We start from the raw sequence: 23,356 nt of genomic DNA, 5'->3' as shown, positions 1-23,356 counted from the left end.
ATCTCCGACACCGTAATGGCATCAAAAACAGATAGAATCTGCTATGCCTGCAACGTGCACGGTGAGGCTCATCCCCGCAGAGATAAGACAGCAGGACCCCAGCTTCGCAGTTAACTTATCCCGAAGCTCCAAAGCAAACGTCTTTTACTTCTTCGCCGGGGACGCTGCTGTACCACCGCTGCCTCCCTTTCGCATTCTGCTGGGCTCGGTCAGCCGCTGAGATTAGGTAAACAGCGCTCTGGAGACGGGGCAAAGCGGGCGCTGCTGCTGCTGGTGGGGGTCGTTGTTTCACGAGGCTAGAGGGAAGGGGGATGGGAGAAGGGTCCCAGCTCGCTCAAGCCAAAGGCCGAGAGTGTGGTTACCCAGGCGGGAGCCAGGTCCGGAGCCGAGCAGGGGCCAAGCCTCGGAAGCCCTTGCCGCCTCACCCCCCACCCCCGCGCCCGACCTCGAGGAGTGGGGTCAGCTCGGCGGCCTTTTCCCGCGCGCCCCCTCCCCAGCCTATCCTTCCCCTGCCCCTTCCAAGAACTAGGGTGGGCTTCCCGCTGCCTCGCCCGAGTCCTGGAGCGCGGAGAGGCGCGCAGAGGGAAGGCAAAGACCCGGCGGCCCGCCCGGCTGGGGAGAGGTGGAGACCCGGGGGGAAGGGGACCCCAGAAGCCCTGGGACCGAGCTGCGGAAAAACCCGGGAGCTGGATCGCGCGCCCGGAGCTCCGGTCTCCGAGTCGGAGTTGTGCAGCTCTCGGCGTCCTCTTTCTCTCCCTGCCTCTCTGCTTTCGCCTCCTCTGGGTCTTCTCTCGAGGGCATCCTCCTTCCATCCATTCTCACACCCCCGCTCCTGCGCCCCGACCCATTTCACCCACTCCTCTTGTGGTTCGGGAGGACTCTCGGCACCCCCACCCTCGTCCCTAGAACTGGGAGGCTGGAAGTCCATTCAAGGGATGTCGCGCGCCGGGTTCTTATGCCAAGAGGGAAAGAGCGAGAATAAAATCAGCAGGGGAGGGGCGTGTTGTGCGTGCATGGGGTGTGTGTTTGGGGTGGGGGAAACAGAAATGTAGTTTCCTCCGAGGAACAGGAAGCCTTGGACAGGATTCTTGGATACTGATCCCAGAAAGATGCCGTCAGAGCCCTTCGGCGGGGCTCCTCACAGACTCCGGCTGCCCCACACCATGCCCACCTCCGAGAGAAGCTGCGACCCGAGGCGGGGAAACTTCCTACTTCTCACGACGGCTGTTTTGTGCAATTTGGGGAGCAGGCTGCATGGTCCTGCAAGCCTGCGAGCCTCTCTACCACGGCAGCTGCGGGCCCGTCCCGCTTCCCTTCCCCCTCTTTCCGCGAGGCACGCCAAGCCCGAGGCGGCCGGGAGCGGCCGGGGTTGGGGGAAGAAGGGCGGGGAGCTCCCAGCTTGCACCCTTTCATCCCGACCCGGCCCGGGATCCCGGCTCCGGGTGTTGCTTCCGCCTGCCTGCCAGCGAGCTGAAGAAGCACCGGGGCGGAGTCTCGCCGGGGGGCGGAGCCTTTGCGGGGGCGAACTCTCGGTCCGCGCGGCTGCGGCGCTTGCCATTGGCCGGCCGCTTGGTCACGGGGTCGGGGGCGGGCGTCGAGGCGGGCGCCGGCCCCGCCCCCGCTCGGAACCCAGTCCCGGCTCGCGGTCCCCCCCGGCTGCACAGACATGACACAGACACACAGTCACTGCAGCTGCTGAGCGAGTCCGGCGCTCTAGGCACGCGGAGGCGGCGGGGCCAGCCCGGAGCCCGGACCCCAGCGCCCGCCCCTGCCGGTCCCCGGGCGGCGGCCCCCTCCTGGCCGGGCGCGGGAGGCGGGGATCGCGCGCCGGCTCCGGCCAGCGGCGCCCGGCTGCCCGCGGCGGCTGCAGCGGCCGCCCAGCTCCGAGCGCCGGGCGCTCCGGGAAGCCGGCGCATCTCGGAGGCGGCGGCGGCCGAGGCCGGCGAGCGCTCCCGGCGGCGGGGGCCGCTCGCCTCGGCTCCCCGCACCCACCGCGCTGTGATCCCTTCGCCGCGCCTCCGCTCCCGTGACCTTCCCGGGGCGCCTCCCATAGCCCCGCGCCCCCGGCCCCGCGCCCCAGGCCGGGGCGAGGCCCTCTCCGGCGCCTCCTTCCCGCGGAGCCGCTGGCGGGCGGCGCAGGCCCTGGGGGAGAGCGCGCCGCGGCCGGCTGCAGCCCCCCCCGCGCCGCCGCGCTCGGCGCCCGGCCCGGCCAGTCTGCTCCTGCCCCGCCGCCGCGCCGGAGCCCGGGCGCCCGAAGCTGGGGGCGCGGCCGCGCTCGCTTCGCCGGGCCGTTCGCGGGCAGGCCCTGCTCTGAAGGGACGAATCGGCTGGGAGCGCGGGAGGTGGAGTCGGCCCCGGCGGTCGCTCCCTGGACCCAACCCGAGGCTGACCCAGGCCCCTGCCCATGCGGGGCGCCCCTGGCTCGGAAGAGTCCCCCGGGCCGGGAGCAGCTCCAGGCAGCGGCCCCGGAGGAAGAGGAAGAAGAGACAGTGCTCAGCTTGGGCGACCCGGACCCTCGCCGCGGCATTTGGAGCCGGGGGCAGTCCCGAACTCTGTGCTTGGCACCGCCGCTTCGAGTAGGGCAGCGCCTGCCGGGACCCTGACCCGGACCCCCTGCACCTCGTAGGCGGCGGCGCCGCCGCGCGACCCCGTTCTTCCGCGTCTCCCTCTGCCTGGCGGCAGTCACTGCCAAGGTAAGAGCCCTGGAGCGCGAGAGTCGCCGCGGGGGCGCCGTGGTGTGTAGCGCCGGACAAGTTCTCCGAACCTGTGGCTGGTACCCCCTGTATTCGGGATGCCGGCGGGGAGGCCGGGCACACCCTCTGCTGCCCCGGCCGGGAGCCCTGGAGAGGCTAGAGGTGGAAGCCCCCAGTCTCCGAAGTCCCCAGGACCCCCCTCAGGGCCTGCTCGGCTTCTGGGCACACAGGCTGCTGGCAGGGAGCCAGGAGGAGTTTCTGGTTAACACCACGAGGGCATGTGACCGATACCCGCAACCCCGGCCCTCTTGTTAGCGGTGAGCACCTGTGGTTTGCGGAGCCTGCAGTGTTTGGAGAGGGCCCTCTTGGGCGGTACGCAACTACCTTTCGTGGTGTGATGCTGTGAATAACTTTTCTTGTTCCTTCTTGCAGACAGTCCTGCGCAATTTGGGGGCGAGCAGCCGCAGCTTGCGAGTCCCTCTTTAGGACAGAGTGGTTGGTTGGCATTGATGTTTGTAGAGGGGAAGCCCAGCCAGCATGTCCTTCCTATTAGGCAAAGCTGCTTGTGAGGAGTGATCAGTGTATAGCTATCCAGACATTCTTGTAAATGTCACTGCTATGAAGTTTTGGAGTGAGGACTCCAAAGTTTGTGTATCCTCAAGTTATTTTGTTCATTGCCTTATCCTCTTTTAAATGTTCCTCTTAAGGAACCTCAGTTGTACAAGCCTATCCTTGCCTGTTTGAAATTTATTAAACCTGTGAGCTTCCCCCAGAACAATCTGATTTTAAATGGGTCACTTCGGAGGGAACAGATTGTCTCTTGCACACTGAATCCATCCCTTGGGTGACCCTGTTTAATGAGGATGGACTTTTTTTTTTTCCGTCTCTGCGCTGATGTGCCTCGGTTGAGCAGGTTTCTGCTGAATTCAGAATCCGTGAATTTTGTCACTCAGTCCATTAAAATGATCTCCTGAGGGAGCAGAATAGCAGCTTACATTTTCCATGAATGTCACTGGAAGTTTTACAGGGTCTTATGTAAGTGCCCAGAGAGAGAGAGAGAGAGAGAAGGGAGTCGGGGGAGATCAGGCTTCTGCTTCCTTCAAGGGGAGAAACGGAGGGGGTGGCAGGTGGGGGCGTCCGCCTCCCTGACATGCAGGTGCCTTTCTTCTCTGACACAGGTGTGGAGACCTGAAGTGCTTATCATTCCGTGGAGGCAGTCACCTCAGGTTAATTTTTCTCCTCACCTCTCCTGTCTTCCCACCTCAGGAGTCAGCTTCGATAGACTTAAGATAAGGAAAGCTTCTAAATTAAGAAGGGAACAAGTGGTGGTGGTTTCTTCTCCCATCTCTCACAAATGGGTGACATGAATGAATTACTCACTGGCACGGTTGGTCCTCACTAGGGGTAAAAATAAAAGAAATAAAAACGCCGGCTTTAAGATTTCACACATCTCTTAGTGTACCTTTATTGTTCAAGAGTACTTTACTTTAGTGAAAATTGCTTGTGGAGAACACATTTATCGAGCCTGTCCCTGTTAATTCCATACCAGGAAGAAAACTCACTCGAACAGAGAGGCAAAAATCACCAAGATTTAGAGGTTAGTGGGTTTTCGAGAGTGGCGAGGAAAGGAATCACATCCCCCTGGCAGGACAGAGAGGTTTTTAACGGGAAGATCTGATTGCTCTGGGGTGAGCAGTAGCTGCTGACAAGTGTGGGCCCTCCTGCTTCACTTAATGAAGTGTGCTGGGGTGTGGATTAACTTTTTGATGTGAGCCAATACAGATTCCTTTGGCTTTTAAACCATACCTGGAAGGGCCTTAGAAATGAAATGAAAGGTTTTTTTCATCTCATCGTAGGTCTCGGAAGCGCTTCCATCTCTTGGGAAGGTTGTGAAGGTTTCCTTTGTTTCTGGGTTCCTGAGCTGCGCTTTAAAGTTGATGCACAGTGCAGGGAGGGTGCGTCCTGTAGTGTCGCCATCCTTCAGCCACCTACAGTAGCAGGACACTAGGGGGGACTAGTTATCTTTTCCACCATCAAAGAAGAAAACACCAGGGCCCATGTTACTGTGATTTATCTTGAGGGTTCATGAGCCTGTGGTTTATATTGAGGGTTCGTGAGACTGTGGTTTATCTTGAGGGTTCCTGAGATGAACTGTTTGGTGTCTAGTACATGCTTGCACTAATGAGTGGATTCTGAGTGCCTAAGGGCTCACATCTAAATTGTCATTTGGACAACTCAGAACCAGTTAACAGCAAAATGTTATGTGACATTCTGAAAAGACTCAGTTACAATCTGTAAGTATTTAAGGACTATACAAAGGCTCTATCCTTTGAATATTAGACCATCCTAACTTTAAGTTCCCTAACAGTTTGTAATCAACACTTTTGGTGTTTGGTTTTTGACTGCATATTCCCTGCAGTCATCATAAAATCACATGGCTTCAAAATATCTCTGCAGTGGATTCCATCTAACTTGAAATTCCCCTTAAAAATACATTCCTTATACTTAGAGGTGTTAACATAACATTTGACAGTGTAGTTGCCCTTCCATCTCAGACGCTGTCTGCACTTTTAATAGTATGAAATCATTAATGTCCACAGTCCTTCCAGCAGAATTGGAAGATAATTCTACTTCTCTGAAGAACACTGACTGCCCCATTGCCTAGGTTTACCCAAGTAGCTAAGTCTTATCACAGCTGATCCCAGAGGTGGGGGCGGAGACAGGAAAGATGCTAGGTAGAGGCCAAGAAGAGCCTGCTCAGTTTAGAATACTGTCACAAAAACAGGCAGATATCACCAAGATGTTGGTCATACTGGATTCTAAAAGGCCCAGTTCAGCATGTAGAGTTAGACTCTGTTTGAAACCTGTGAACCCACCTGAGTTATTACTTTTCCCTTGAACTCTGGGGTCTGGTAGACTGCATTTGTGACCCTTTACCCATACGTGTAGTGCACATTTAGGTAGTTGAAGGGGAGCTATGGTTGTGGTCTAGGAAAAATGGTCAGCAGAAAGCTTTATTTCTAACATTAAGGCTTTATAGATTGATTCTCTTGGGCGCAGTACAGCCAAGGGGTAAGAGATTGGAACAGGAAAATACCATCGCATTTGCCATTGAGCACCAATGATTGAAAACCGATCCTGTGGAGAATATATGCTGTCATCCTAAGACATGAATGAAGTCTTACGAATTTGATGGAAGCCAGATGGCAGAAGTAGAGGCAGGAGGCTGGCCTTCCTTATGGTCTGTGAACAAGATGAAGGTGTTTTTTTGGCTAGAGATTCTCAGAAAGGAGGAGCATACTGCATTGGGGGTGGGGGATATAAGACCCAAAAGGCTGAGAGCTCTAGACACCCTGCCACTGGCACACCTCAGGGATACAGCCACCTTGCGAAATCTGCTTAGTGTTGGTGAGGTCGTGCTACATGAAGTATTTGCCATTGAGAGGTGTTCAGCATTTCTCTGTCACATTGGCATATGGAGAGTAGCAGGCAGCAACCAGTGAAAGGCTTCGTTAAAAGTATTTTATAAGACTTTTCATCTTTTCGTTTAACAAATAATAATAGATCATCTACCCTGTGGCAGGTGCCATGCTCTGTGTGGAGGTTACAAAGTAAGGTTACATTTAGCTTCTAGTCGTTTATGGGAGGCAGACATTCAGCTATTTGTTTGTTTGTTTGTTTTTTCTTTTTTTTTGAGATGGAGTCTTGCTCTGTCAGCCAGGCTAGAGTGCAGTGGCATGATCTTGGCTCACTGCAACCTCCACCTCCCGGGTTCAAGCGATTCTCCTGCCTCAGCCTCCCCAGTAGATGGGATTACAGGCGCCTGCCACCGCGCCCGGCTAATTTTTGTATTTTTAGTAGAGGCGGGGTTTCACCATCTTGGCCAGGCTGGTCTAGAACTCCTGACCTCGTGATCCACCCATCTTGGCCTCCCACAGTGCTGGGATTACAGGTGTGAGCCACCGTGCCCGGCCCAGACATTCAGCTATTATTACCAGGTAAGTACTGTCTTGCAGACTTGTTCAAGGGATGAGTTTGAACTTCCCAGGAGAGTAGGGAGGAAGGGGATCGCAGGCAGAAAGAACATCATGGAAACCCTAAAGTATCTGTTGTGGTGTGTATGGAGAATAGTCATAGTTAGTGTGGCTGGAAGGTGGGATGTGCCCAAAGAGGGAAACACGGTGTTAGAAGAGAAATAATTTAATAGGATTCCATGCTGAGGACTGTGCCTCAGCTTCTTGCTCTGTGTATTCAAATAGTGGCAAGAATGGTTGCGAGATAAAATCTGAGCATGCTAATTGGTTATCCTACATTGTTATTAAAAACAGAAAATTTTCTCTTTTGTCCATTATCATTCTGCATATAGCATTTTGCTTATTCTTTAAAAAGCTATTAGCAATGCAAATAAAGAAAGGGTCCCTTATCAACCCTGAGTCTGCCCTCTTGTGTACATGAATTACACCTGGCACTTTCATTATGTGATTATGCAGCAGTGGGAAAAATGACAATGTTAGTTGACAAATGATATAGTATGAAAAAAAACACTTAGGTGAGAACAAATTCCATTTTGTCAGATTTGCTCTGGGTAGAGTTATGGTTGTGTTTAACACCTGAACAAGATTCTTATATTATAATCATTTCAGTTCTAGTCTAAACTTCCTTTGCTGTTAGAAAAGAAAGAGTTTTGAATATTGAGAATGGGAGGGTAGGTGGGCATGTGTGCATATGTGTGTTTCTTGGAATGAGGAAACTATGGTGAGGAAGAACAAGCAACAGTGTAACTGCCGGGAGGATATTAGATAGAGAATGTGGAAAATCACAGTTGTAACAGCAATCTCCAGGGCCAGGTATATTTAGCGTATTTTTTAGAAACAGCAGCCAGAAGGATAATGGGGATAAAAGTTAGAAGCCTCTGTGTGTGTGTGTGTGTGTGTGTGTGTGTGCATGTGTGTGTGTGTTTGTGTTTGTATGTTTGTCTTGTCTCTATCATCCATCCCTATGTTGATTGGGAGACAGGATGCTTTAATCAAGCCCCAGGGGATCTGGGTTTAGTCTTACATCATCCTGTGCTAACTTGCTGTGTGACCTTAGAATATTTCTTGACATCTCTGGGCTTCAGGCGCTGTCTGTATACATTAGTGTGTTAGTGATCTTGTAAGTAGGAATTTAGAGGCCCAGGGAGGGAAAGGGCTTGCTTCAGTCAGTTAGCTTAGCCTCTACACTGATCACTCTTTAGGTTGTCTAGTTTTCTCCCTCTTAAATGGAAAGAAAGAGGCCTGACCAGTTCATAGGTACACTCTTCTTTGAAATGTAAAGCACTGCAAATACACAAGGCTGAAGAAAAGAATCACAAAGTCTTTGTGATTGGTCATAGCCATTTTCATAGAGCAGCAGCCAGACTTGCCTGCTAACTTCTTACCTATGGTGGAAACCCGTTAGTTCTGAAATGTTACACTGTTCTTTGACCACTATTTGAGAATTAAGTGCTTTGTGATTAAAAACAACAGCAACAATGCTGAATCTTGTAATTACTTCATAATTAAGTAAATAAAAGCTGAGTTGACCTCTCCGGATTTTGCAAAGCCCTGAATGTAACTTGGAAAGGGAAACCCATTCATTTGGCCTGAAAGGGAGATTACCTTGTAGGGGAGCTGTTGGGTGAATATCAAGGGTCTTTTGAAGAAAAATAGAGTAGAAGAGCAATTGGGTAGATAAACAAGTCAGGAAAAATGCAAAGTGACTTAGTTTGATGCCTCCAAATGTGTGAGTTGCTAGAAGGAGGGCTCCTCACTATGGCTGATCTCCTGGGGGTAGAGGAAAGAGGAGATCTGAAGTAAGTGCAGTGTAAATAGAAGGTTTGTTACATTCTTATTTGGGAGTTGAAGCCAAGTGGAGGAGTGCTCTATTTTAGGAGAAGTGGGCATGTAAAATGTGATCTTAAAACTAAATAATTTAAGATAAGTTAATTGCAGTACAAAAAGATTTTTACCTTACTAAAGGGATTCATAGTGAGTCTCCTTTTAATAGCTAATTCCGGTATTATATTTCAAATTATTTGATGAACATAATCATGATAGACCGTTTTGGGAGCCTCACCTGTTATACAAAACCAAGGACTTTTCGTCTGGGCACAGTGGCTCACCCCTGTAATCCCAGCACTTTGGGGAGCCGAGGCAGGTGGATCACGAAGTCAAGAGATTGAGACCATCCTGGCCAACATGGTAAAACCCTGTCTCTACTAAAAATACACACACACAAAAAATTAGCTGGGCATGGTGGCGTGCGCCTGTAGTCCCAGCTACTCGGGAGGCTGAGGCAGGAGAATGGCTTGAACCTGGGAGGCAGAGGTTGCAGTGAGTCGAGATGCCGCCACTGCACTCCAGCCTGGGGAAAGAGCAAGGCTCTGTCTCAAAAACAAAAAACAAACAAACAAAAAAACCACCAAGGACTTTTCAAACATAAACTAGAATGTTTTAACAAATAACCCACTAGGAGCCTAATATTCAACTGTATTGCAGAAAGCAGTACAGTGGTTATATAAACTGTGATTACCGCTAACTTAACACATGGAGTTACATCACTTACTTACTTTTGGCAGATATTTAACTACTGTTCTTCCTGGAGATAACAGTACTCACCTACCCACCTTCATAAGTTCGTTAACCACCCTCACATTCTACCTCTAAGAATATATCAAGAACAGAAGTGGTTTAAAAAGTAAATTAGGTAAGAGTTTCCAGGATTCTGAGTTTTTATAATTGCAGAGACATGGAATTCATTTTGTTCTGCTTGAGTATACAGGAGAGGCGGTGTGTATGAGACATTAAAAAATATCAAAATCAGGCTGGGCGTGTTGTCTCACGCCTGTAATTCCAGAATTTTGGGAGGCCGAGGTGGGGGGATCACCTGAGGTCAGAAGTTCGAGACCAGCCTGGCCAACATTGTGAAACCCTGTCTCTACTAAAAATACAAGAAAATTAGCCGGGCCTGGTGGCGTACGCCTGTAATCCCAGCTACTCGGGAGGCTGAGGCAGGAGAGTCACTTGAACCCCAGAGACGGAGGTTACCGTGAGCCGAAATCATGGCCATTGCATTCCAGCCTGGAAACAGAGTGAGACTTCATCTCAAAAAAAAAAAAAAAAAAAAAAAAAATCAAAATCATGCTTGTCTGCTGATTGTTCCTTCACTGTAACGGAAATATCTAGGGCTTTTTTTTTTTTTCATTGTTGTTCTTCCTTTGTCTGTTATGAAGGTTTCCAAAAAAGATTTTGTTCTAGGAATGGAATAAGATGTAAGGCGTTTAAGGCTTCAGAGGTAATTTTGGGCAACCTGGAGTTGCAGGTAATCACAGGCTGGGGCTGGAATTGAAAATGCAGTCTCACCCATAATTTGAGCCTCTTTTGTCGCATTATGGGGCTGTGCCTTGGACAGGCAGCAGACGCAGATGGAGATGGAACCCTGACTACTGAGAGAGCTTTGCTTTTAACATAGTCCTTTTCTGAATTACCAAGGCCAATTGGGAAGAAAGGACTTGCCATTCTTTCCAGCTCTCCATAGTAGCCATAGAATTTAGGAGGATTTACAGCAGAACATGGGCATCTAGGGATTTCTTTCTTTTTTTTTTTTTCAAATTTTAAATTCAGAAGGTAATCTTGGGCTCTTGAGTGTTATTCTGTGGTTAGGGATTGCTGCATCTGCCTTGGATACATTAAATGCATATTTGTTATTGTTGAGTAAGGTTAACCTTGCTGTGGCTAACTCGAAGCCATCCCCTCCCCTTTTGTTTTTAGAACAGTTGTGTAGATCCTTCATGTGCCAACACTGTTTGTTTAAGAGCCTCCTTGACTGATGTCAGCTCTCATCTGGAAATGGCATTTTGTGGTTGTTTCAGAAGCCAAGGGAGGCATAGAGGCAAGCCAATAGGCCGGTGGGGCTTTACCTTTCTTCAGGAGTGGTGCTGGTGCTTAGTAGGTCTGCAGTTAGTAAGTAGTTGTGTCCACACTGAATTACTTGTTTTGTGAATGAATGGTCATGTTTTCATTACTGGGGTGGAGGTGATGCTGGAGGGAGAGGTGGGTGAGTAACAGTAGACTTAAATGGTGATGAGATAGACTTGAGCTCCTCAAGGCATCTCCTAGCAGTTTTTATTTTAAAAATGTGAAGGATATTTCAGATCAGCAGAATGAATTCTCTGAAGGATCATTGTTGTGGTTCAAACATTGATGGCTTTGTAAAAAGGCAAGGAGAGTACAATACCGAAATGTGTGCTTTCTTTCCTCTGAGTTTGTAGGGATTTTAACTTATCTGGAATGAGAAGAATGGACATGCTGTAAAGCTTGTTCACATTTACATGACAAGGTGCCTTGAAAATGCCTGGAAAGACATTTTCAATACAAGAAACTTTAGGATGGTTGTTGTCCAGCATGGATGACGATGATTATGAAATGATTTAGATGTAGACAGGCGCTCCCATGTCAGGAGGATGAAGTGGACTTGGGAGAATGGAGGGAGGGACTCAGTACTTGGTCCCCAGCAGGAAGAACTCTCCTCGACCATATTGGTGTCTTTACCCATTTCTCAATATGACTACCTCTTTGCTGGGTTTCTCAGTTACACGAGCACTGTCTGATGCTTTCCCTCTGTAAGGCAGAGCTGCTGTATTGAGAGACTACCAAGGCTGGAAGAGACCTTGGAGCCCCACTAGACCTACACCTTCATTTTACATCCGTGGAAACTAAGGCCAGACCTAAGGGAGGTCAAGATGATTATTCAGAGGGGAGGTGGAACCAGAACCTAGGCTCCCTGGTCCTCAGCTCTCCCTTCTCTGCAGCATGCTCTGCTTCCATCCAATCTGCACCCAAAGCACCTAATTCAAGTGTTTCTTTTGTGCCAGGCACTCTCTCATTCGATCATTTTTGTTATTTCATTCTCACAGCAACCCTGGGAGGGGGATGTGCTCACTCTCTCACTTCACAGATGTGGAAACTAACGCTTGTGCAAGGCCCACAGCCATGAAGAAGGAGCCAGGACTCAACTCTCAGCTGTTCAGACTCCTCAGTTTGTTGTTCCAGGACCGACCTTGCCCCTGGCTTCCCTGCCTTTCTGGCCTCGCTGTATTTCCTAGGACTCCTCTCCAGGTTTTCTCTGTTCCTAGCCTATTAGCTTTCACCTAAAAATGCCCCTTGTTTTCCCACTTGAGTGGCCTTGTTACGCTGCTTTTTTTGCTGGATCCAACCCCCCATCCTCTCTCTTGTCTCTGTCTGGCTGAAATCATTCCTGACCGTAGGCTTTGTGGCACTCTGTCTCTTTGTGGGGTTTCCTTCACTTGCTCAGCCAACGTTGATCAAGCTCCTGCTGTGTGCAGGTCCTGGCTTGACAGAGGAACACAGAGGTGCAGAGTCACTCATCGTCCATTCAGGAGCCTCGTCTTGGTGAGGGAGGAAGAGTCTCATAAGGGGATGAGTGAAAGTCAAAGGGCCCAGAGGACAGTGTGTTGGGTAGCATTCTGCTTGAAGAGGTCAAGATGAGAATATTGGATTTGGGTCTTAGTGATTAGGAGATGGGAGGATAGGGTAGGAGGAGGCATCACCAAACAGCAAACCAAATCAAAGGCTGTGCTTGGCCATCTTCAACTAGGCATTGTCAATATCTGCATACTTTAATTCTTATTCCTTCACTTAGGTATTAGAGGCTGTGACTAGGTTACACCCATCCTTGTATCTATGAAAGCACCTTGAGAAGCTCTTAGTAATTACGACTCCTCTGCTCAACATTTATTATATTAAATTCCGAGCCTCCTGTCCCTGCCCTCGAGGGACATAGTTGGAGAGCTTGCAAAAAATGTGTCATAAGTTAAGCAACAATAGAAGATTAAATGAACAGTTACGAGCAACAATAGAAAGGATGTAGCAGTGCAGTGAATGGATGTGTGCATTGTGGAGGCTGAACACGGACGGGAAGTCAGAGGTGGGAGCTTCCTTTAGCTTCTCAAACTCAAAGGAGGGGTGGGACTTGAGTTGGGTCTTTGGATACAAGACAGTTAAAATCTGAATGGAAGGATTAAGGGAGGGTAGTTTGGCAAGCACAAATATATTTTTTGGGTTGGAGAGGAAACCAGCTTGGGTTTCTGTTAGCAGGGAGTTGCAGATGAAGTTGGTGAGTTAGGCTGGGCGTGGTGGCTCATGCCTGTAATCCCAGCACTCTGGGAGGCCAAGGCGGACAGATCATGAGGTCAGGAGATTGAGACCATCCTGACTAACACGGTGAAACCCCGCCTCTACTAAAAATACAAAAAATTAGCTGGGTGTAGTGGTGGGCGCCTGTAGTCCCAGCTACTTGGGAGGCTGAGGCAGGAGAATGGCGTGAACCTGGGAGGCAGAGCTTGCAGTGAGCTGTGATCACGCCACTGCACTCCAGCCTGGGTGACAGAGCGAGACTCCGTCTCAAAGAAAAAAAAAAAGAAGTTGTTGGCGAGTTAGTTATGGGAAGGCAGGGTGGCTTTTCATCAGGAGGATGTGGTGTGCTCAAGGCCCTGGTTTTGGAAGGTGCACCTGCATCATGCCTGGGACAGATTGAAGCGGGGAGAGATGGAGGCTGGGAGACCACTGGACAGGATTTTGTACCAGTTCATATGTGAAGTTCTAAGGTCTACTGGGCTGGAACTGTTATAGGAGGACAGAATCCCAGGGAAGCTTGTGAATTTTTCTCTGTTGAATCACTGGCCCACAAACATTTGCTTGATATGGAAGTCTGAGATGGCTTTCATTGCCCACTGTAATATGGCCTTGTTGGAATAAAGTCCACTCGTGACACAAGCAGCAAGTCTTAAAATAGCACTTTCTCCTTTGGCTTGGCTTGGGGTAGGGCTTTGGTGAAAATACACTTTTCGGGGCCTCTCTTATTGGGGGTTTGTTCAAATGGGCTCAGGGTTATAGAACAACCTTTTTCCTAGCCTTGGATGACACCCAATAACGGGTATAATAGAGAAAATTCTTCTTTTCTTCATGAGTGGCTCCTAAAGCAGCTGCATGGAGCTGAGAGCAAAGTGCTTGGAGCTCTGACATCTGGGTTCTGGATTCACCTTAAAAGTGAAGCCAGTTTCTTTGCTTCCTGTGACAGCTGGTGTTTCTCTGCCTGAGGAGGAGCTTACTTTGAGATTACGGTACACACTTTTCAACATTGTGGGGTAAGCCATTCTGGATAACAGAATTTCTCAAATAGGATAATCCAATCCCTTACAGACAGCAAGTCTTTATTTTTAATCTTTAAGGAATGAGGATTTCTCTAGGATATTCTGTGTACTTACCCTCACTGGCTCACCGTCAGCCCCTGGAAAACATCAGCTGTCATATTGGGACACACAAAGCTTGTTATGAACCAGCCCTGCCTTTCTCTGCAATCTTACCCCCCACCCCTGGCCACCCCCCATTTCATGCATCACCAATCTGTAACTTAATCATTTTCTTCTTTACTGATTTTTTCCCCCTAGATCTGTCAAGCTGTGCACATATCCCTCCTGCCTGGTAAGCTCTTTCCTTCTTTATCTGCCTGGGACACTTGTGTTTTTCCTTCAGAACCTGGCTCAGGTAGTCCTGCCTCTTAAGCTTTTCCTGATACTGAGCACTGAACCGCATCTGCCCCTCAGTCTGACTTCTGCGGCTGCACTTTCTGCGCCATAACCTGGATGTTTTGCTGGAGAGCGGGAGCCTTTCAGTAAAACTGCATCTCAGGGGATCTTCTAGGTTTTACCGTATGCCTGGAACATGCAGTCAATACAATAAATGGTTGCTGTTGTCGTTTTAGATTTCAGTGAATTTGCTGGCCAGGCATAATGTAACCCTTTCTGGCTAAACCTTGAGTGTCATACTGTGCTGCAGGGGTAGGTGGGTTGATGTGAATTAGCCTCTCAAAGTATTCCAGAATCCAAAGAAGACCTTACCCCTCTCACCAATGACCAGAATGGCTATTGGGCATTCCTGGGGCGCACTGATGGCTTCAGGAAATCTGGTGGTGCTGGTGAGGGAGAATGCATCTTAGTCATCACTGCAGACCTAGAAATGCCTTCACACAGGCCGGGTGCAGTGGCTTACACCTATAATCCCAGCACTTTGAGGGGCTGAAGCGGGCGGATCACGAGGTTAGGAGACCATCCTGGCTAACATGGTGAAACCCCGTCTCTACTAAAAATAAAAAAAAAAATTAGCAGCGCGTGGCGGCGGGCACCTGTAGTCCCAGCTACTCAGGAGGCTGAGGCAGGAGAATGGTGTGAACCCAGGAGGCGGAGGTTGCAGTGAGCCGAGATCGCGCCACTGCACTCCAGCCTGGGGGACAGAGCGAGACTCCGTCTCAAAAAAAAGAAATGTCTTCACACAAGCTCTCAAGGGCTGAGTATTGAAGTGGAGGATTAGCAGGTAGGAGGACTTGAAGAACCTTGTACCTTTTATGTTTAATAGCATTCCCCATTCTTTAAAGAGCCAGATGCAGAATGGCAGTCATAATTGATGGAGAAATTATCAGATGGTGATGGGGCTAGGGAGGATCGGATAAATTTGTACAGGAGCTTAGCAGCAGCGCCTAAAGACTCTTCTCCATATAACCGCATGTTTATGTTAGAATATTTAGTATTGCCTCTAGTATTTGTGAGGTCCATTTGGGTTTTTATGGCACTGCCCTTGTAAGCCAGGCGTGAGTGCTGCATGAATAGGTTTGCTTAGCAAATCACAGAGGAGTGACAGAGGAGCCCTGGGCTTATCAGAAGGTTTGTGTGATCCAGGCACTAGCAAAACTTTATGAACTTGCACTTGGCATATGGTGTTGGTTATATGGTTCAGGAAGCCCTGCTGCTTCTCCAGTAGTGGTCTGATTTAATCCATACCAAGGGGTGCTTGCTCTGGGTCTTAGCTTTTGCCATTTTCCTTTTTCTTCTGCTTGGAATTATCCATAACTCCTTTGGAAATACAGCATTTTTGAGCTCATTAAATTTGTTAATGTGTGTATTATGTTGAGAAAGCACTCAGTTATTTAGAGTTGCTTCATTCCCTTTCCCTTCTTCTCTTTGCCTTCCCCACCTTATGGTAATTGTGCTTGGTTAAACCAGAAAACCAAGGGCTCCTAGGGATGAGGAAGAGGCCAGTCTTTCTCTTCTTAGCCCTGTCCATAGATCTCAGAAAATTTGCAGAGGCCCTGAAGGTAAAAGCAAGTGGTTGCCCACTAATCACCTGAGGCAGTTTTTCAGTTTTCTGTCCACCTTGCACTTTTCTCTCATGGGAAATTTGGGCTGTGACAGTTAAGAGAGATGGGAGCCAATGAATGGGATAGGAAAGGCCCCTTCCTTAGCAATTTGTAAGAAAAGGTACTGAGGTGTGCTTTACAAGTATGATGCCTTTGACAGCTCTCTAAACTGAGTAGTTTCATTTTACAGCTAAAGAAACTGAGGCTTGGAGAGGTTATTTGCTCAAGCAATAAAGCCCAGAGACTGGAAATGAATTTTGTTTTCAGAATATTTGCTTTTAATATCTGTCCTATAATCCAACAACCCAGGTGTCCTAATACTGGAAATATACATACCCCTGGGAAATACATGAAGACTTTTCATGGAGTATGCAGATGTGGATAGTTCTAAGAAAATAAATTTTCACATCTCCAGCCTCACATATGTGCCCTTCCCTGAGATTGATCAGCCTGAGACGATCCCTGTCTGGTCCACGGTTCTCCCAATCCCCCTTTCATGGTTATCCTCCCTTGTTTTATTTATTTTTATTTTTATTTAATTAATTAATGTATTTATTTCTGAGACGGAGTCTCGCTCCGTTGCCCAGGCTGGAGTGCAGTGGTGCAATCTCGGCTCACTACAACCTCCGCCTCCCAGGTTTAAGCAATTCTCCTGTCTCAGCCTCCCGAGTAGCCGGGACTGCAGGCACCCGCCACCACGTCTGGCTAATTTTTGTATTTTTAGTAGAGATGGGGTTTCACCTTGTTGGTCAGGCTGGTCTCGAACTCCTGACCTCAGGTGATACACCTTCCTCGGCCTCCCAAACTGCTGGGATTACAGGTATGAGCCACTGCGCCAGGCCCTGTCCTCCCTCATTTTATAAAGGCACATCTCTTAGCCAGAACTAGTCTTATTCTGGCATGTTGCTCTGGGTATGAAAATCTCAAGGGTCACCTAACAAAGGGACCATTTGAAATTGGTATGTTGAGGTCCTTCTAATCACAGCAATGCCACATGGTTGCCTCTTTACCTTTTGTCTTTTATGTGTTGAAACTTGGTGCCAGAAACGGCATTTAAGCCCCTTTCTCATGTGAAAGAATAATATAACATTTGCAGTTCTTAAAAAATAACTTGCTGTTGGATTTTTAAAATGAATGATGGCTATCAGATTGCTAGATTCCATTTAGAACTGTGATGTGAAAGTTTTATTTTAAAATGTTAATGTTTACAATATGCTGAAAATTGTATCCTTAGAAATTGTGTACTTTAGGATGAAAACTTTATGTCAGCCTAAAAATAGGCACGGCAGTACAAGTTTTTCAAATTTCAGAATTCAAGGGCCCAGGCATGGTGGCTCATGCCTGTTATCTCAGCACACTGAGAGGCCAAGGTGGGAGGTTCGCTTGAGCCTAAGAGTTCGAGACCAGCCCTGGCAACATAGCGAAACCCCATCTGTATAAAAAAAGAAGTTAAAAAAAAATTAGCTGGGCATCATGGTGCATGCCTGTGGTGCCATCTACTCGGGAGACTGAGAGGTGGATTCCTTGAGCCCAGGAAGTTGAGGGTGCAGTGAGCCCTGGTCATGCCATTGCACTCCAGCCTGGGTGACAGCAAGATGCTGTCTCAAAAAAAAAAAAAAGGAATTAAAAAAAAAACTTAAATACCTCTGTACTATTCTGTCTCAGATACTGAAGTTTGGAGTGGGTAATTTTTAAGTTGCTTTCTGCCATAGACCCTTGTACACCTGAATATTTTTTTCCATAGAATTTAAAGGACATCAGTATTTCCTAAAGCTCATACATTGCCCTCCTGATTAAGCACACTTGAAATTCTGTGGAGTTTCAGGATAATGTAAACATCCTTTAAATGTTGATGAAACTTTTACACACGTAGCTAGTCATGTGATCGTGTATGCCAGAGTGCCTCAGTGGCTCACTGAGGATTGTTTCAGGTACAAATTATAGAAACCTAACTCATAATGATGTTAAATAACCATTCCACTTTATCTGCTTAAGTAACTGAAGACCCGAGGGCAGCGTCAGGCAGGGCTGGATCTAAGTCCTCAAACAGCGTTACCGACTCTGCTGCCCCATGCCTGGCTCTGCCTTCTTCTGTGTTGGCTTGGTTCTCAGGCGGCCTGTCCCCATGGGATGCCAGGAGCCCTGGGTGCACCTCTGACTCGCCTCACCATCGTAGCTGAGGGAAAGCATCTTTTTCCCAGTACATCTGGCAAAAGTCCTGGTTGTGGCCAGGCGTGGTGGCTCATACCTGTAATCCTAGCACTTTAGGAGGCCGAGGCAGGGGGACCACGAGGTCAGGAGATTGAGACCGACCTGGCCAACATTGTGAAACCCCGTCTCTACTAAAAATACAAAAATTAGCCCCGCCTGGTGGCACACGCCTGTAATCCCAGCTACTCAGGAGGCTGAGGCAGTAGAATCACTTGAACCAGGGAGTCGGAGGTTGCAGTGAGCCCAGCCTGGCGACAGAGTGAGACTCTGTCTCAAAAAAAAGCCCATGTTGTAATCTGGTTGGAAGAACCTCCACCACATCCCCGGAGCTGGTAGGAGGAAGTCAGTCCTATTTGAATTGCTTGAAGAGTGGGGAAGGAGTGGTTCTAGGAGAGAAGCCGGGTAGACAGAATAGCCCAAAATATTCAGTAGGAACATTAATCTGAAGATCTAGAAGTCATACAAAAGAGACCACAGGTCTCTATAAAACCTTTTGACTGTCCTGTGTGTACTTCCCCTACCAGCGCCAGTCAGCACTTTCCCTGGTAGGATACTCATCTGCCCATTGACACAATGGCATCAGTGATACCTTCTGTTCCCTGCATCAGTCATTTCAAGACTTTTTTTGTTTTGTTTTGTTTTTTTGAGACGAAGTCTCGCTCTGTTGCCAGGCTAGAGTGCAGTGGTGTGATCTTGGTTCACTACAACCTCCCCATCCCGGGTTCAAGTGATTCTCCTGCCTCAGCCTCCCGAGTAGCTGGGATTACAGGTGCCTGCCACCGTGCCCAGCTAATTTTTGTATTTTCAGTAGAGACGGGGTTTCACCATGTTGGCCAGGCTGGTTTGCATCTCTTGACTTTGTGATCCGCCTGCCTTGGCCTCCCAAAGTGCTGGGATTACAGGCGTGAGCCACCATGCCCGGCCAATTTCAAGACTTTTAAGGACACGGTAAAGAATCTCTGACAATGTGTTTTGCCATTCTTTTTTTTTTTTTTTTAAACCGTTATGTGATTTTATTTATTTTTTTAAAAAATTCAGAATGATAGAATTCCATCTATTTTAGTTTGCCAGGGCAGCCGTAACAAAGTACCATAGACTATGGAGCTTAAATAATATTAATGTATTTTCTCACTGTCCTAGAGGCTTGAAGTCTGAGATCAGGGTGTTGGCAAAAGCCTCTCCCCTTGGCTTATATGTGGCTGTCTTTTCCTGCTGTTTTCGTATGGTCTTCCCTCTGCGTGTGTCTGTGCTCTAATCTCTTCCTGTTATTAGGACATCAGTCATAGTAGATTAGGGCCCACCCTAATGACCTCATTTTAACTTAATTACCTTTTTATTTTTTGAGATGGAGTTTCGCTCTTGTTGCCCAGGCTGGAGTGCAATGGCTTGATCTCGGCTCAGTGCAACCTCCGCCTCCCGGGTTCAAGCGGTTCTCCTCCCTCAGCCTCCCAAGTAGCTGGGATTACAGGCACTTGCCACTGCGCCCAGCTAATTTTTGTATTTTTAGTAGAGACAAGGTTTCACCATGTTAGCCAGGCTGGTCTTGAACTCCTGACATTAGGTGATTCACCATCCTTGGCCTTCCAAAGTGCTGGGATTACAGACATAAGCCACCTCACCCAGGCTTAATCACCTTTTTAAAGACCCCATCTCTAAATACGGTCACATTTTGAAGTTCTGGGGGTTAGAACTTCAACATACGAAGTTGGGGGAGGGGATACAGTTCAGCCTATAACATCATCTGTGGTTTTAATGCTGTGAATGGGTTGTATTTTGAAAAACATGTACATATCTTGTTTGAAACACAAATTAGTAACAGATTCACCTAGGCAGTGCAGACTGTTTCAGGGATGGTTAAGTTTGATGTAGAGTTTATTATTCGGGTACTGCTTTCCCTTTAATAGGAGTAGAGAGAAGACAAAATGTACAGATGAGAGCTGGTTGTGGGTTTGTGAAAAATGCTTGGGGTTGGATAGTGAGAATCTGGACCTTTCACCTCCCTAGGCTCAGTGCTGCCGTGTTGGAATTGTAGCATTGTCCTTGCAATTGATAGCTTCTCTGCAATACTCTGAGGGTGGACTTGGGTTGTGAAATGAGTTTTATGACTTTTTGGGGAATGGGATGGGTGGCTGCCCTAAGGCAGGACTCTGTCTTTGAGACCAACAGCTCATGCTATTCTTCCCACTGGAGCAGTGGATTGGCCAAGAGCTCTGCTGGGCACGCCAGCACTCCCGTGTGTGAGAGAGTCTTGTCATCTTGTTTTTTTGTGTGTCTTACAGACCAAAGTTTTGAAGTGTGGAGTTTTATGAGTCCATTTGGCCCACGTGGTAAAGGTGCCACTGTTGTGTTGGAATGATTTCTGTTCATTCTCAGAGCTAATCTTTAAGGTTCTGCCTATGACAAACCTGTTCATTGTTCCACTTTGTCAAGAAGTTGTCATTGTTCTCGCTCTTGCACTAATTACTGTTTTAATGTGGCTTGTGTGTTCATTGTCTGGTCTGTCTCTGTTTAGAATGAAACATCACAGCCGAAAAGATGTGGGGAGTAGGTAGCAGCTTTCAAATTGTAGTCTTTTCACATCAGAATCCAAAAATCCGCTTCCCAAATTTTGCTTGCCTGCAAACCAGAAATTTCAGTACAATTTTAGAAAGCCATTTGCTATACGATGTGTTTATGCATATGTTCAGGTTGAGGGCCTGAATAAGTCATCCATGTATCATCACCCCTTTATCTGCCAACATCGATTGTGTTAACTGATTGGAAGATTGTCTTTTCAACATTTTAATTAATTTTTTATAGAGATGATATCTCACTGTGTTGCCCAGGCTGGAGTGCAGTGATGTGATCCTAGCTCACTGCAGCCTTGAACTCCTGGGCTTAAGCGATTCTCCCACCTCAGCCTCTCCAGTAGCTAGGACTGCAGGCATGTGCCACCTCGCCCAACTAATTAGGGGATTGTCTTTATGGAAAACGTCTCACAGTGTCTGAGAGAGTAGGACATAGGATCAAGAAGTTTTGGCAGAACATGGTTTATTGTGATTTTCATGCTAATATTTCCTGGTTCCTGTTGGCTAAGGCGCTTACTTTCTTTGCATTCATTTCCTATGGCAGCCGTAACAATGTACCACATGCTGAATGACCTAAAACGACAGACATTAATTGTCTCACAGTTCTGGAGGCCAGAAGTCCAAAGCCAAGGTGTCTGGAGGAGTCAGCAGGACCACACTGCCTCTCCAGTGGCTCTCGGTGAGAACCCTTCTGGTTCTCACTAGCTTCTGGTGATTGCTGGCAATCTCTGGTGATCTTTGGCTGGTAGACATGTCCCTCCAGTCACATGGCTATTTTCTCCTTGTGTGTCTTCACATTGTCTTCCCTCTGTACGTGTCTCTGTGTGCAAACAACACCCCCCCCCCCCACTTTTTTTTTGAGACAGAGTTTCACTCGTGTCACCCAGGTTGGAGTGCAGTGGTGCAATCTCGGCTCACTGCAACCTCCGTCTCCCGGGTTCAAGTGAGTCTCCTGCCTCAGCCTCCCAAGTAGCTGGGATTACAGGCGTGTGTCACCACGCCCGGCTAATTTTTGTATTTTTAGTAGAGACGGGGTTTCGCCATGTTGGGCAAGCTAGTCTTGAACTCCTCACCTCAGGTGGTCTGCCTGCCTCGGCCTCCCAAAGTGCTGGGATTACAGGCGTGAGCCACTGCGCCCAGCCAACTTCCCCTTTTTATAAGGAGAGCAGTTATATTGGATTAAGGCCCACCTAATGACCTCATTTTAACTTGATTATCTCTGTAAGGGCCCTATTTCCAATGAAGGTCACATTTTAAGGTACCAGGGGTTAGGACTTCCTCATGTCTTTTGGGGGATTATTTCAACCCTTAATACTCTGAGCTTCATTTTTTTCTCCTCTGTGAAACAAGGTCTGTCATCTGTTCTCGCCTTTAATGTAAGGATCAAACACAAGTTCATGAGAAAGCAATCTAGAAATTGTATCCCCTGGGTGATGGCCGGATGCCCGTTGGACATTAGAGGCTCTTCATTCCAAGCACGTGACATCTAATGAGCATTTGGGTCTGACACATGATGTGGTCTGTGAGAATTTTCAGTTGTAAGTCCTTTGGAAGTAAGAATGTTGTACCTGAGCTGTGTGTTTGGTGGAAACGTAGAGTGAGCTGGGGCTGGTCTTGCAAGGGGGGCACCACCCAGGAGCTGAGCTGCATCTTCTTAGACGTCAGGACTGCTGTGTTCCTCCTCGTCCTGACTTGCAGGCCAGTGACTGCTGCCCTGTGGTACAATTTGAGTGTAAATCTCGAGATATCTGTTCCAACTCCTGAATCTTTCATGGAGAGTGTGGGAATGTATTCTGGTTTTATTGGTTTGTTTTCATGAGCTATATTTTGATATTCAACAGAGGTTCACTTGGGGCAGAGGCTAAGAATGTTTTTAGACTGCACTTCTCTTTTGTTTCTTCCTAATAACTTGCAATGGTTAGGGGAAAAAGCTACAAAACAAATAAGCCAAAAACAACCCTCAAAACCCACACACTGACATTTAAAGGATTTGTGCCTTTTACTTGCATTTACTTACAGCATCATACAGATTGCTGTCTGAATGTATACGTCTGGATGTAGTCTTTGAGATGCCCAAAGCACTGCAGAAGTCTCACTTCTTTGTTAAATAGATTTTCATGTTATTCCCATCAATTGGATCAGAGTTTCTGAGGGCTGCTGGTCATCGATGTTGCTCTGCTCAGATTCAATCCTTCATTTGCTGATTCACTGAACACACAGTTGTTGACCTTCTGTTATATGCCAAGCACTGTGCTGGGCACAGTGAGGGGGCGGGTGAGGAGGAGAACAAGACAAAGTCCCAGTCCCTGCTTGCTTGGAACTCTCATTCTGTGTGGCTTGGTTCATTGTGAGCAGATTAGGTTGGCCCCTGGCTGTCATGCTTCCAGGCAAAGCTATCCCTTTTGTCACTTGCCACCTGCAATTCTGGGCTAAAAACTACCATATGTATAACACCTCTTGGTATTTATTGGTTTGTTACATCAAATTTTGCAAAGCCTGATGCATCGTTTGGTAGAAGGAATCCTCTTTATTCCACTCCAAAGAGGCCGCTCAACAGGCTTTGATGATCCGTTAAACCCAATTCCATTTTTGACATGGGAGAGCCTGTAACTTTTTTGCCTGTTTTGATTTTGAGTCCTTCATAGGGTATTTTGA

At 48.0% G+C, this 23,356-nt stretch overlaps 1 protein-coding gene across 4 annotated transcripts in view; it reads left to right on the top strand.

The window, feature by feature from the left end:
- The first annotated feature begins 138 nt into the window (after positions 1 to 138).
- LARGE1 (LARGE xylosyl- and glucuronyltransferase 1) overlaps positions 139 to 23,356 on the top strand; it is a 769,194-nt gene continuing 745,976 nt past the window's right edge. Inside the window, exon 1 of one of the 4 annotated variants that reach the window (XM_063722906.1) lies at positions 139 to 226. The gene's annotated coding sequence lies outside the window, so the exon portion shown is untranslated. Of the gene's footprint in view, positions 227 to 2,586; positions 2,694 to 2,720; positions 3,011 to 3,048; positions 3,066 to 23,356 lie in introns of those variants that run through there. The other 3 variants (XM_009234297.4, XM_063722907.1, XM_063722908.1) reach the window with 3 other exon arrangements.

This window comes from Pongo abelii, chromosome 23 (assembly GCF_028885655.2).
Source record: "Pongo abelii isolate AG06213 chromosome 23, NHGRI_mPonAbe1-v2.0_pri, whole genome shotgun sequence".
Classification (NCBI taxonomy): domain Eukaryota; kingdom Metazoa; phylum Chordata; class Mammalia; order Primates; family Hominidae; genus Pongo; species Pongo abelii.
Note: the sequence above shows the minus strand (reverse complement) of the source record. Positions and strands in the feature narration are given on the sequence as shown.